Source organism: Schistocerca piceifrons, chromosome X (assembly GCF_021461385.2).
Source record: "Schistocerca piceifrons isolate TAMUIC-IGC-003096 chromosome X, iqSchPice1.1, whole genome shotgun sequence".
In the NCBI taxonomy this organism is placed as follows: Eukaryota; Metazoa; Arthropoda; class Insecta; order Orthoptera; family Acrididae; genus Schistocerca; species Schistocerca piceifrons.
In genome coordinates this window covers 353,484,924-353,500,128 of record NC_060149.1, presented here as the reverse complement: position 1 = coordinate 353,500,128, position 15,205 = coordinate 353,484,924, and the positions used below count along the sequence as shown (strand labels likewise).

Genomic DNA, 15,205 nt, shown 5'->3' with positions numbered 1-15,205 from the left:
GAGAAGACAGCGCAATATACTAGAATAGGTAGGTTTATACATTTCTTATGACTGTATGCACGGATATAATATACCTGTAAATATGGTTTGATCCTAAACGTGTCCAGTTCAATTTTTTACAGTATCATAATTAAGTGGAAACGTGTACAACCCAAAAGTGATTAAGTAAACCACACATTTTGGCTTCCTTAGACAATCTTGCCTTAACGAAGCCATCAACTTGTCACCTTCAAACAAACCCCACTCCATTACTATTTCTAGCACTATGATGGCTTGATACGAAGTATGCTAATTGTCTCCATGACCAAACCGTTGGCCTTAAGTCACCCATAACACTGATGAATGTCAAATTTCACCTAAAAAAGTGAATCGAGCGATCCATGGGCTTTTGGAATGATTAGTCACAACACATCACCCACATTTTCTGTTTTTGTTTTTAATAGCTCAGTGGTTCAGAGAATGTCATGTAAATGGCAATTACTGACATTTTACCTCCTAGAGAAATTTTCAACTTCTCGTGGAGAGGGTTCAGGACTACTTGTATATCGCTATTATATACCAGAGGATTAGAGGAATATTATGATCGCTCGCTTGATGCTAACAAAACAACAGTTCGTGAGTACTGCGTGTGTAGATTCCCAGATTTTCGAAAAGCTTTAGACCAAATTTCCGAGCATACGGAATGAGTTCTCAAACCTGTGAGTAATAATTTTTTAGTGACAGGTTACAGTACGCCATCCCGTACTTCAACTGTTTACCACAGTAAATGCCAGGAATGTCACAGGAAACTATCATACGACTGCTGTTCTCCATGTACATAAACTATCTTTAGGATGGGGAACAGGGCTGGGGGCAAAACCAACTGCTGAGGACGCTTTTAGGTACCGGAAAGTGTATTCGTCGAGCATCTGCTGGATGATTCAGGATGACTAAAATTTTATTTGTTGCGATGAATGGCAGCTTGCTTATGAGAATAAATTTAAGCTGATGAGTGACATCGATTCAATATCTCGGTGTAACGCTGCAAAAGGGATGGAATGAAATGCCAATGGCCGACTAGGGCTTATTGGGAAAGTTCTGGGGAAGTGTAGCACACCTATAAATGAGAGAACTTCTGTAATCCATTCTTCAGTACTGCTAGAGTGCTAGGATCCCTACCAGGTCAGACAGGGAACCAGCGAAGCAATTCGGAGCCCTGTTAGATTTGGTACCTGTGGTTTCGAAAGGCGTGATTATTACGGAACACCTCCGTGAACTTGGATAAGAACACACTGAGGGAAGAAGACTTTTTGCGAAACGCCATTTAAGTTTAGAGAATCACCATTTGCGACAGACTTTGGACGATTCTACTGCCACTAATGTTCACCTTGTGTACGACCAAAATAAGTCTTCGTCTTCAGTCCTGTTCGAGCCTTTTCCTCTCAGCACAGCTTCTGAAGCATTTGAACCTGCTTACTGTATTCATCCCTTAGTCTCATCTACAATTTTTACACTCCAAACTTCCTTATATTACAAAATTTACGATTCCTTGACGCCACAGGATGATGATTGGGTTGAGGGGGCGCTCGACATCATGGTCATCATCGCCCTAACAAGTCGACATGCAAATCTCATGGGTGGGGACCAAGGCTGTCCCCCATATGCGGACCAGTTTATAACGTACTAAAGTCTGCCACCCTTCCATACCAGTTTAGAGGTGAGGCCTGACAGTTCAAAAAATTTCACCACTCTTCACACTGGTATCGGTATCTGCGAGGATGCTGGGCAGATCTCCAGCAAGAGTGAGGGCTGCCCTAATATCAGTATACAGGACACATGTAGCCACTATATGCTGAACTGAAAGCGGCACGCCACAAACTTCACAGAGTGGTGTATCCTCCCGCCGGAGGAGGAAGCCATGTGTGAAAGGGCTATACCTGATGCGCAGTCTGGTAAGCAAAACCTCTTACCAGCGGCGAGGCTGACATGAACCTCCTACCAGCGGCGAGGCTGACATGAAGTCCGCCAAGCCTTTGTCGTCGATTTGAGCGTTGTCTGTCACCTGCAACCATTCAGTCTCTCACTGACGCATGATACATCTGTCAGAAAATGAGATAATGGCGTGCAATGGGACGGGACATTGATGGACAGCGCCATCCCAACATGCTTCCTTGGCAGTTTTGTCAGCCATGTCGTTACCCTATATCCCACTGCGGCCAGGTGCCCAGCAAGAGATCACCACCTTGCCACGGTGTTGGAGCCACTGTAAGGAGTCATGGATGAGCTGAATCAGCGGGTCTACCGGATACATTTGGTGAAGTGCCTGCAGCGCACTAAGAGTCGGAAAAGACAAGAAAGCTCGTACGGTGATGTCTTTTTTTCGGTTTTAGGGCACAAAACTGCTATGGTCATTAGCGCCCGGTCTGTGACTTAGGAAACAGTAAAAAACCGAAAATGGAAACCAGCAGCAATGGGAACGAAACAAAAAATTGGAGAAACTAAAAGCAGAAGGAAGGCTTAAAAATCCACTACAGAAAGGGGTTGGTTGTCCCCAAAAAAAGCTTCAAATGACTGACGTCATTTCACTGTGTCATCTGCTAAAATTGACGATACATCAGGCGACAGCTGTAGACGGGCGCGTAAGGGAGTAAAATAGGGGCACTCAATTAAAAGGTGTCTTACCGTCCACAGCTAAGAGCAGTGGGGACAGAGTGGGGGAGGATCACCGCTTAAAAGATGTCGATGGCCCTATCCGGAGTCATGTTAAAATTACCTCCTCCCGACGACGCGTCCGGGAGGAAGAGGTCCAAGCACAAGGAACAGCTTTCACGTCCCGCAATTTATTATGGGGAAGTGTCGACCAATGTGCGTGCCATAAAAGAACAACACGACGACATAAAACGCTCCGTAGATCGGCGAAGGGAATCGATTGAATAGCTGGCCGAAGAAGAGAGACTGCAGCCTTGGCCGCTATATCGGCCGCCTCATTTCCACAGATACCAACGTGTCCCGGGAGCCAGAGGGACGCCACCGAGACGCCCCCCAGGTGGAGCAAGCGCAGACAGTCCTGAATCCGGTGGACCAGAGGGTGGACAGGGTAAAGAGCTTGGAGACTGAGGAGAGAGCTGAGAGAATCTGAACAGATAACATACTGTTTCCGCTGATGGCGGCGGATGTAGTGGACAGCCTGGAGAACAGCGTAAAGCTCCGCAGTATAAACCGAACACTGGTCGGGAAGGCGAAATCGATTTGGGGTGTCGCCAACAATATAGGCACTCCCTACACCAAACGATGTTTTTGAGCCATCAGTGTAAATAAATGTGGCTTCATTTGTGCACATAGAGCAGAAAATGCCCGACGATAAACAAGTGAAGGGGTACAATCCTTGGGAAACTGACAAAGGTCACGGATCAGGCAGGTCCGGGGACGGAGCCAAGGCGGTGCTGTACCCCAAGTTGTCAAGAAGGTTTTAGGAAAGCGGAAGGAAAGAGAATGGAGCAGTTGACGGAAGCGGACTCCCGGTGGTAGTAGGGAGGAGGGGCGGCCTGCATACCCTACATCGAGACGTCGAAAAAAATGTCATGGGCTGGATTAGCAGGCATGGAAGACAGATGGCTAGCATAACAACTCAGAAGGACCGCTAGCCGATTGGACAGCGGAGGTTCAGCAGTCTCAGCATAAAGGCTTTCCACAGGGCTGGTGTAAAAAGCTCCAGACACTAAACGTAATCCACGGTGGTGGATAGAGTCGAGACGACGAAGAATAGACGGCCGAGCAGAGGAGTAGACTATGCTTCCATAGTCCAATTTCGAGCGCACTAAGGCGCGATAGAGGCGGAGGACCACTCGGTCCGCTCCCCAGGAGGTACCATTCAGAACACGGAGGGTGTTGAGGGATCGCAGACGGCGAGCCGAAAGATAGGAAACGTGGGAGGACCAGCACAGTTTTCTGTCAAACATAAGACCCAAGAATTTAGCGACGTCCGAAAACGGAAGCTTGACAGGTCCTAGATGTAAGGAGGGTGGAAGAAACTCCTTACATCGCCAGAAATTAACACAAACGGCCTTACTGGGAGAAAAACGGAAGCCGGTTTCGATGCTCCAAGAGTGGAGGCGATCGAGACATCCTTGAAGACGTCGTTCAAGAAGGCTGGTCCGTTGAGAGCTGTAGTAGATCGCAAAATCATCCACAACGAGGGAGCCCGAGACATCAGGAAGGAGACAATCCATAATTGGATTTATGGCAATGGCAAACAGTACAACACTCAGCACGGAGCCCTGGGGTACCCCATTTTCTTGGGAGAAAGTAGTGTTCACCCGCACTCTAAATGTGCGTTCTGCCATAAATTCGCGAAGAAAAAGGGGCAGCCGACCTCGAAAGCCCCAAGAGAACAGTGTGCGGAGGATGCCTGTCCTCCAACAGGTATCGTATACTCTCTCCAGATCAAAAAATATTGCTACTGTTTGGCGTTTCCGGAGAAAATTGTTCATGATATAAGTGGAGAGAGCAACAAGATGGTCAACTGCAGAACGATGCTTTCGGAATCCGCATTGGGCAGGTGTTAAAAGACTTCGAGACTCCAGCCACCAAGCTAAACGGCAATTCACCATACGCTCCAAAACCTTACATACACTACTCGTGAGAGAAATGGGGCAATAGCTAGAGGGGAGATGTTTGTCCTTTCCAGGTTTCGGAACAGGAACGATGATAGCTTCCCGCCATCGTCTGGGAAAAGTACTGTCGGTCCAAATTCGATTATAAAGGCAAAGGAGGTAACGCGGACTATGGGTTGGTAAATGCAGCAACATTTGGACGTGGATACCATCCGGTCCAGGGGGGGAGGAGCGAGAAGAAGAGAGTGCATGTTGGAGTTCCCGCATGGAGAAAACAGTATTGTAGCTTTCGCGATTTTGAGAGGAGAAAGCAAGAGGTCGCACTTCCGCTGCACGTTTCTTCGGGAGAAACGCTGGCGGGTAATTTGAAGAGCTCGAAATCGCAGCAAAGTGCTGACCCAATGAGTTAGAAATTGCGACGGGGTCCACTAATGTATCATTCGCGACAGTGAGCCCAGAGACCGGGGAGAAACTAGGCGCGCCGAGAACCGTCGAAGCCGACTCCAAACTTCCGAGGAGGGAGTGAAGGTGTTAAATGAGCTAATAAAGAATTTCCAGCTTGCCTTCTTGCTATCGCGGATGACGCGACGGCATCGCGCACGGAACTGCTTATAACGGATACAGTTGGCCAAAGTAGGATGGTGACGGAAAACGCGAAGAGCACGTCGCCGCTCACGTATTGCGTCACGGCACGCCTCGTTCCACCAAGGAACTGGGGGGCGCCGGGGCAATTCGGAGGTGCGTGATATTGAACGTTCCGCAGCTGTAAGAATAACATCGGTAATATGCGTGACCTCATCGTCGACGCTGGGAACGTGACGGTCATCGAATGTCTCTAGAGACGAAAAAGTGTCCAATCGGCTTGGGCAAACTTCCAGCGTCGCGGGCGCATATATGGCAGTTGAGGCTGCAGTCTAAGGACACATGGAAAGTGGTCACTCGAGTGTGTATCATCAAGGGCGAACCATTCGAAGCGCCGAGCTAACGGAACAGTACCGACCGAAAGGTCCAAATGAGAGAAATTTGTCGTGGAGGCAGACAAAAATTTAGGGACCCTAGTGTTGAGGCAAACTAGATCCGCTTGGTGGAAGACGTCTAGCAATAGTGAGCCATGTGGACAAGGATGTGGAGATCCCCAAAGCGGGTGGTGGGCATTGAAGTCCCCAACCAGCAAATAGGGGGGGTGGAAGCTGACCAAGAAGATGAAGGAGATCACCTCGTGCCATTGGTGTGGACGATGGAATGTATACAGTACAAAGAGAAAAGGTATTCCAGAAAGGGAAAGACGGACAGCGACAGCTTGGAAGGAAGTGTTTAAGTGGATTGGGTGATAATGGAGAGTATCATGGAGAAGAATCATGAGCCCTCCATGGGCTGGAGTGCCTTCAACAGAGGGGAGATCAAATCGGACGGACTGAAAATGGGGGAGAACAAAGCGGTCATGGGGACGCAGCTTTGTTTCCTGAAGGCAAAAGATGACCGGCGAGTAGGATCGTAAGAGGATTGACAATTCATCCCGACTGGCTCGAATGCCGCGGATATTCCAGTGGATAATGGACATAGGGTGAACAGAAAATGGAGGAATGTGACCAAGGTTGCCGTCAACTCAACGACTGCTCAGAGCTTGCGACCGACAGCATGGAATGGCATTCAGCCGAAGGCAGAAGATCCTGTTCCATAGGTTGTTCAGGAGCAGCTCCTGCCACCAGCGATCGACCGGTTGATCGGCCGCCAACAGTGCGCCTCGGCGACACAGAAGACGGCCGAGGGCGATTTCCGCCAGGTGGTGCTGTAGATGGGACACGCCTTAGCGGAGAAGGAGATGAACTGGGTTTCTTAGTAGCCTTCTGGGAAATATGATGTTTAGATGGAGGAGGAACCGATGGTTGTGAAGTTGGGGTACGTAAAAAATCTTCACGAGTATGCTCTTTTTTCGAAGTCTTGGTGTCTGATTTTTGGGCTCGAGATTTAGCAGAACCCGATGAAGGGTGAGCCATAGAGTGGGCAGGCGAAAGTGGTGAGGTTCAACGGGCGATCTTTGCGCTGGCCGATCTGACGACCGTGACACTGAAGGTGAGGTCGCAAGTCTGCGTGGCCGCCTCCTTTGTTGGCCGAGGAGAAGCAAGGACAGTGCTGTATTTTCCTGTCTGAGGCACGGTGGGCTGTCGACTGGCGAATAATTTTCGAGCAGCAAAGGTCGGTACCTTTTCCTTCACTCTGATTTCTTGGATGAGCTTTTCGTCTTCAAAAACGGGGCAATCTCGAGAGGAATTACGCGTTACCCCGTCACCGGCTACGCACAAAAATGCGTGGGTCGGCCTTCAGACACGCACAGGGAGGAAGAAAGGGAAAGGGAAAAACCAAGAAAGGGAAAGAAGAGGTCTCAAACGCCGCAGCGGAGAAAAGGGGAAAGAGAAGAGGTAAGGAAGGATGAAGACATACAAGCAGAGAAGGCGAAGAATGTGTGACATTTACGAGCGACCGTCTCCGGACGTAGGCACAAACCATACTCCCAGAGGGGGAGAAAGGGAAGGAAAGAGCCAGAGGTGAGGGGAGGGGTGGGGGGCGAAGATGGGGGATAGCGAAGGATGCGGAAAAGGAAGGTATGCCGCCCGGAAAGGAAGGAGGGCCACATTAGCTCGGGGTCCCGTGCTCGCTACGCACGTATCCACAAAAGAGTTGTGGACCCCCTGGGGGTCGGTGATGTCTGTGAACCCTCTCCAGTGCCATCAGAATGCCATATAACTCCGCATCATAATTCGTAAATTGTTCTGGAAGACGCAGTTTATGAACCCTATCAGGGAAAACCGCAAAACAACCGAGAGCATTCCCCTGCAGGTATCGATCTGTATAAATAACGATAAAACTATGGTACACGCCTAAAACAGACGAAAACAGTTTTAAAAAACCAAAACTGGAGTCCTACTTTTCGTGTACTGTGTCAAGCTTAAAATCACTTTGGGCCTCTGACGACACCAAAAGCGGCAGTGTGTTCCATCCCTGGGTGTGTATTTTCATGCCCGATAGATTCAGATCTTTGAGACAGTCTGTAGCACATATACCAAATCGCTGGGTCGCTTGGCGCAGATTCCTGGACAGTCGTTCGAAGGTGGGTTGGATCACTGAACTAAATGCCAATGACTGAGGTAACGCTGAGATTTTCAGCGCCTGTCGAGCCAAAGGGATACGTCGCCGAATCCAGAGTGGTAGTTCACCAGCCTCTGAACTGCACTGGTCCGAAAGGCTCCAGTCGATATCTGAATGCCCTCATGGTGGACAGCATCCGGAGGTGATCGAACTAATGCCCTATAAAACTGCAGGAGGCGGGACCTGTCAGCTCATGTTTTTCCGCCAAGGCATTTCAAAATGTTCTACAACCGGAAGCCCTTTGTCCGTAGGTCTTTCAGGTGTGGGAGCCATGTTTATTTCGAGTCAAATACTAAACCCAAAAAGTGCTGTGTCTTGAAAACGTAAAATACAGTCCCCCATTGTAAGCTCCGGTTGGTCAAAACTCCGACAAGCAAGATTAAAATTGACACACAGTCTTCTCAGGCGAGAACCGAAAACCAGTTGTCTGGGCCCAGGTTTCCAGCCTCCTAATGGTCAGCTGTAGCTGCCTCACCATCGTCTTAAGATCAGAGGAAGAGTAGAAGATTGCAAAGTCATCCACAAACAAAGAGCATTTGACAGGGCTCTTGACTGCAGAAGAAATACCATAGCGATAGGAAACAATGTGACACTGAGGACACTGACCTGGGGCACACCATTCTCCGGAACATAGCAATCAGACATGGCATCGCCAATGCGATAACGGAAACGCGGCCCTCGAGAAATGATTGGATCAGAAACGGCAGGCGTCCACGTAGTTCCCATTCATGAAGTTGGCGAAGGATGTTGTACCTCCAAGTAGTGTCATATGCTTTTTCGAGGTCAAAAAACACAAAAACCAAATGGTTCTGGCGTAAGTAGGACTCTTGTATCGCCATCTCCAGTAGAAGTTGTCAAGAGTGGAACGGTAGCGCCTGAAACCTCATTGGGAGCGGCTCAGGTGACCTAGGTACTCGAGCAGCCAGACGACGCTGCAGTTGACCAAGCATTCAAGAGTCTTACCCATACAACTGGTAAGGACGCCACAGAATGTGTTATCAACCTATCCCATCTTTAGTCAGACTGAGAAATTTATTTTTCCCCAGTTTGATTCAGTCTCATTGGTTACTCGATCTACGTATCTAATCTCTAGCATTCTTCTGTAGCCCCTCATTTCAAAGGGTGCACTCCATACAAATACCTTAGTAACAGACTTCCTAACACAAATTTATATTCCCTGTTGACAAACTTATCGTTTTTAAGAATGTTTTCTTGTTATTGCCAGTCTTCATTATAGAGTGTGGTTATGATAAAAGTTTCGCTACTCGAGAGAATCCCACGACAAACGTGTGATCACAGGACAACGAAATTTTGTAGAAATACTTGTTTATTATGAGAATTTTACAAAATAGTGGTTCACTTGTAAAGGAGACCGCATATAGGATGCTGGTGCGACCTATTCTTGAGTACTGCTCGAGTTTTTGGAATCCGTACCAGGTCGAATTGCAGGAAGACATCGAAGCAATTCAGAGGCGGGCTGCTACATTTGTTAACGGTAGGTTCGAACAACGTGTGATTGTTACGGAGATGCTTCGGAAACTCAAATGTGGAACGCGACGCTCTTTTCGAGAAACACTATTGAGAAAATTTAGAGAACCGGCATTTGATGACTGCCGAACGATTCTACTGCCGCCAACATACATTCCGCCTAAGGACCATGAAGATAAGGTACGAGAAATTAGGGCTCATACGGAGACATATAGACAGTCGTGGAACAGGAAGGGAAATGACATGTGACGGTACAGGGTACCATCCGCCAGGCACCGCAGGGTGGATTGCGGAGTATCTGTATAGATGTAAATGGGTATGCGGAAGAGAGATAATAAGTCACTGAAAGAAACATTTCTATTTCCACATGGGAGGATAGCATTTCTTAATTGCGTACCATGTTTACATTCAAGTTACAAACGTTGCTCAATGTAACGACCACCTGCACCACGACAGCCTAGAACCGCACTAGAGATTGCTCTACTGGCTGCCCGGAATATTTCAGGTGGGATGTTGGCTACCGTGACAACTCTTACACTGCCTGAATATCGCACAGCGGATCCATCATTCCCAGTCATGACAACAGTAACTTCAACAATTTGTAGCGCAGCTGGCCACCGGCGTCTCTCAGGACCAATTTCCAAATCGCCAGTTAATTCGGTCTTCCGAGTCATGTTCTTCAGCCCCGATGCAGAAAGAGGGCCTCTCCAGCTGTTGGTTCAGTAAAACAGTTTCACGGGTAAAGCCCTGCTCACCTTGTCCTGAACCACGTTGAGTGACTGCAACAGCAATACACACTGATGCTTTTGTTTGAAACCAACGTAGGCAAGTCGTGACATTAACACTAATCACGCAAATCCTGCAAAGACAAGTCTTATCATTCCTGTAGTTTTCCGCCTACACTTGCTCTGATATCTAACCACAATTTATCCCCTACTTTGGTCATGGTTAATTCTTTTGCTGTCGAAATACCAAAACTCGTCGACTGCTTTTATTGTCTCATTTCCTAATCTAGTTCCCTCGGCATCGCCTCATTTAATTCGACTGCATTACCCTCATTTTACTTTTGTGAATGTTCATCCTATAACCTTTTTCAAGACCTTATCCATTTCGTTTAACTGATCTTCCACGATTTTCACTGTCTTTGACAGGGTTAACCGATGCATTTGAGTAAATCTGAGCTGAATTTTTAAACTTTTTTTAATACCTTGGTTCGCACAGTGTACAATGTATCAACTGCAATAGCGTATTGGTTTACGTTTGTAACAAAGCTCCACCAAGATCTTTCCACTTTTTCTAGTGGTTTTCTACTCTCTGTTCTTAGCATCTGAAATTCAGTCTGATTTCTGTGGTTGGTTTTATGTCTAGAATTTCCTGCATTCTTCACCCTTTAGGACTGAATGATTATCATCATCCACGTTTGGCTAAGTAGTGTCCTGCCAATGGGAGAACCTTGCAGAATACTTAAGTTCATCTTGCTGTTTATTCAATACTACGGCTTCACCTCATGTGTAGCTCTTCACAGCACTGCAGCATGATTACAAACAGTCTCTCACCAGGTGGAATCTGTAAGGCAAGGAAACACATATGTCTATGCCAGACATGCGAATACTAATCGTAGATCGATCGCTTCTGAATGGTGTGTATGACAGAGATTGATAAAGAATTTACAAAGGTATAGCTTTATTTTCAGTTAAGGGTCTTACATGGTGTAGCCTCCAAATGTTCAATCATGCTTTTAAATGCATTCGGACAGGTTATCTAGGATTGTATGTAATACAAGAAGAGACTGTCTACTAAAATTTCAATACGATGTGCAGGAAGATGAGGATCGACATCGAGGTAATTAGAGACAAAGCACATGCTCTGAATGTTTCAAGGATGGGGAAGGAAATCGGCCTTATCCTTTAAAAGGAACCATCCCAGCATTTGCCAAGAGCGATTTAGTATGATACGTATACTAAGTTAACTTCTCACAACACACTGCTCCTATTTGTAGCTTGAACAGAGAACTGTCTGACTTCAATAATTAGTGGGCCACATTTCTAATTTGAAAGTCTCCCTGCTTTCTCTCTCTCCTTTCAAAATGTTGTCTAGGTAGTGTAAACATTCATCGTGGGGACAGGGTCAACTTAGGAATATCTGCTTGCCACGTTGTATAAGCAGCCAGAGAATGTAGTTGTTACGCCCTTGTTGAAAAGATGTGATGGTCACTCTACACCAAACTATGATTGATGTTACTGACACACTTGCTGGCTGGAGATTTTAGCTCTGCATTCTGGGAAATGATTGCAGAAGAGACAATAAGATGATCTCTTTTACATTTTTATCGAATGGCGGCATCATTGTAGTCACTGTTGAGTATTTTTCTGTGTAGAATAAACTGGACAGTACCAGTCTGGACACCATCCATAGCAGTCCTTGACATGTTGAGCTCTGTAAACGATGCTAAATATATTCACCTGCATGTGTACTAACATTTGCATTTTCAATGTGTTGTTGTACATTAATGATCTCTATTCTGAACTTGAGTAACTTTTTCATATAAATATCCATTAAGGCCTGGAAGTTACCCCTGAACTGCAGTGACTGAAAATAGCATGGCATTCACAACTTTCATGTTTTGAGAAGCTCTGAAACCTACGTACTACCTTACTTCCAATATCACTGTTCACTTTCATACTTACACATGTTTCCATTTAACTCCAACCCCCCTCCATGTGTAGCACGAACAGAGTAGTGTTCTCACTTCTGCTGTTCGTCCCAGCTATGCAAGGTTCTCAACTCTCATACTCTTTAGGCTGGGAGGTTTTTCAAAAAATTATGAAAGCCAAATGATCTGCAGTGATATACAAAATTCTGTTTTGGACACTGGTGTTTACCAGCTGCAACCAACTGCACTGACTTGCAAGACAAGACAGAAGTGGACAAACTGCACACTCATTTAACAACCTTGGGGTGGTACACTGACTATTGCGAGTGTAAGCTGCCTCCCACACCTGTCAACAGAAATGCTTTGTGGGTTCCCATATGTCTCCGACACAACATAATTAAAATTCCAAAACATGCTGAACAACGTTTACAGAATTCAGGCAACTGAGCAAATGACGCAAGATTTTTCTCTCTAGCGGTAACTGGAGCAAAGAAGGGCATCCAACCATAAAATAAAAGCTGAAAAACTGCAGATGTTCAATCGTCTGTCATTAGTACAAGCTGTACAATAGTTGAGGGAATGAAGGTTGTTCTGGTGTAATGTCTGTTGAGAAATGTTGCAGAATAGTGCTGATGTATCATTTCACCAGGTGCCTCACAGGTAATTACAATAGTGAATATCATCTCAATACCTTTTATCACATCTGCATTGTTCATGTCTTAGATTATAAAACCTTTCTGATGCATGTTGCAGACAAAAGACACACTACACACTGCACACTGGGAAACAACATTCTGTTTGACATTTTCGAGACAGGCTGACACATTGTGGATGGCTGCCTATTGCCAAACACCTTCCTGTTCAGGTTGTTGCACACACTAGTGTGACAAGTGATACACTTCTTTTGTTGTGAAATTCACATGAAGGAAAAAAGAAAATTACATTTTTGGAGGCAGGATATGCACGGAAAGAAGTGAAGTATTTCGAATTCATAACAGTTATGGGTTTTTGAGTATGAGGATTTATATGATTTTCTGAAAATGGAAAATGAAACTATTTACTTGTCCTTTCAAGGTTATACATACGTGAAATGGTGCAAAATCCAATAAGGAAATGGGGAATGTGTTAGGTTACTAAATATGTTTATCTGCCTTAGGTAAGAAAACCCTTTGTAAATTTCAGTTATAAATTCTTTTCACTATAATGAAATTCTGTATTTTGCCACAGCTAATTTTAATAACAAACCAGGATGTCTGATGCCAAATTCCAGGAAAAAGATAACATGACATAAATTTGTGGGATATAGAACAGCTAAAATATTACAATATGCATCAAGCTTACACACTGTGTTGTAAAATCATGACATATGTTCAGTGAACTTCACCATATATTCTTAACCCCTCAGTCGTTTGACAAAAAAATTACTGCAGATTTTTTCCCCCCTTCACACTAAGTCATTCATACATCGGTTTCTGATAAGCAGTATAGAAAAATGCTTTTCAAAGGACCAGATACATTTCACAGTCTCTGTTTATATTTCTGAAATTTTTTGCTAACCAAAATCTACTAGTTATTTACCTAAACACACATGACAATATACACCACTGGAAATGATCATCCAAAGACAAAGTCTGAGCAGATGTCAATGGTGAGACACATTGGCAGTTTCTCTCTTAACAGAACTAGACTAAAACCCCTCCCAGAAAAACAATAGCCCTTAAGTTAAAAAAAAAATGCACATTACATGGACATGCCATTTGACTAATCAAGTAAAAATTAAGTTTTATGCTTTTACTTAAATATTTTACAAACCCACCTGGATAACTAAGCACGTTTATGCACCACTTCCAGGACATGGGGAGGCAAGCCTGATGTGAATGAAATCAGCCTTGCAGATTAATAATAAAGGCTGGCGAACTGGCTGGCCTGGCAGTTTCACACAACCTACTGGATAAATATCCAGCTGGTACCGATACGCCACCTCAGACATGTTACACAAACAGATTTACTCCAGCTGCAGACAGGTGGGTTACACAAATCTATACGGGGAGGAGGGGCGGCAAGTAAGAGACTAATGACCTTAGAAGTTGTCACTTCAAACCCACAAATTAAAATGCTTGAAATTTTCCTCCAAAGCTAAAATATGGTATACACTATGTAAGGTATTATGGTAAAATGCATTTACAGTTTTATGTATCTGTAAAATTGATGTACAGTTTGTAGTTATAATACAGAGTCATAGAACAGTAGTGATGTGTTACACTTCTCACTTATTATTCAACACACTAGTAGATATTCATAAAACTGACGAATGACTTTTCAAAACCTTATACAATACTCAGAGGATAAGATGTGTATAGGATCATAATAATTAAATAAAAACAAAATAAAAACTTAGTATATAACAAATATTTTTATTTAATAAAATAAAACAATTATTAAACTGGTTTAATAGCAGTAGAATTTTTTCAAATTTTGATACTGTAAGCAGCAATGTAATCATCCATTAAACAATTTTTTCTGCTTTACATCGAAGATTTTTTTGTCACTGCAAGGAAGAGCTTATGTAAAAAAAGGTCTTTAGAAACATTGTGATTCACACTATCCTACAGTACAATCCTGATTTTATTATAATGATCTGAAGATCAGGAAAAATGATTAGAATGCACTACAGTATTTGCCTACACCAAGTTAACAAGAGAACAACTAATATTAAGAACTGGTAACTGTGGGTTTAATGCCATGTCAAATATGCTATGATAATGAACAAAGAAACAATCTCTTTCTGTAACGAAGGGAGGAAGACTAGGGTTCAACAAACTAATGGTGATGTCAATCTAAGACAAGAGGAAGGATGGTGAAAGAAATTGATTGTGATCTATTCTAAGGAACCATCTTGGCATTTGCTTCAGTCAATTTACAAACACCATGAAAAACCTCAATCAGAATAGCTAGACAGGACTCTCAACCCTGACCTCCCCAACTGGTTGAACAACTGCACCACTTAAGTATTTTTTTTAACAAAATGTCAGTATTAAACTCCAAAATCATGACTGCCAAAAAGTACAAAATGGCACCTCTCCATAACTGACATTTTAGGAAGGCAATTCAAGCGTTAAGCCCAACAACTGAAAACATTACAGTAAATCTGAAGGCTAACTTATCCAACTTCATAATAAATAAATTCATATAACATTGTCACCTGTTTTCCCATTTGACATAACTATAGTACATTTACAAGCTAAGGCTAACTAGTCAGCTATGGTGTTCTGGTTAGCAGACTGCCAATATCTGACTATTCATAGCTATGTTAGCATGAAACAAC

General features: G+C 44.5%; 1 protein-coding gene across 1 annotated transcript in view; it reads right to left on the bottom strand.

Annotated features, from left to right (window-relative positions):
• Positions 1–13,851, bottom strand: part of LOC124721638 — a 262,023-nt gene extending 248,172 nt beyond the window's left edge. Inside the window, exon 1 of the mRNA XM_047246701.1 lies at positions 13,697–13,851. The gene's annotated coding sequence lies outside the window, so the exon portion shown is untranslated. The remainder of the gene's footprint in view (positions 1–13,696) is intronic.
• Between the last annotated feature and the right edge of the window lie 1,354 nt (positions 13,852–15,205).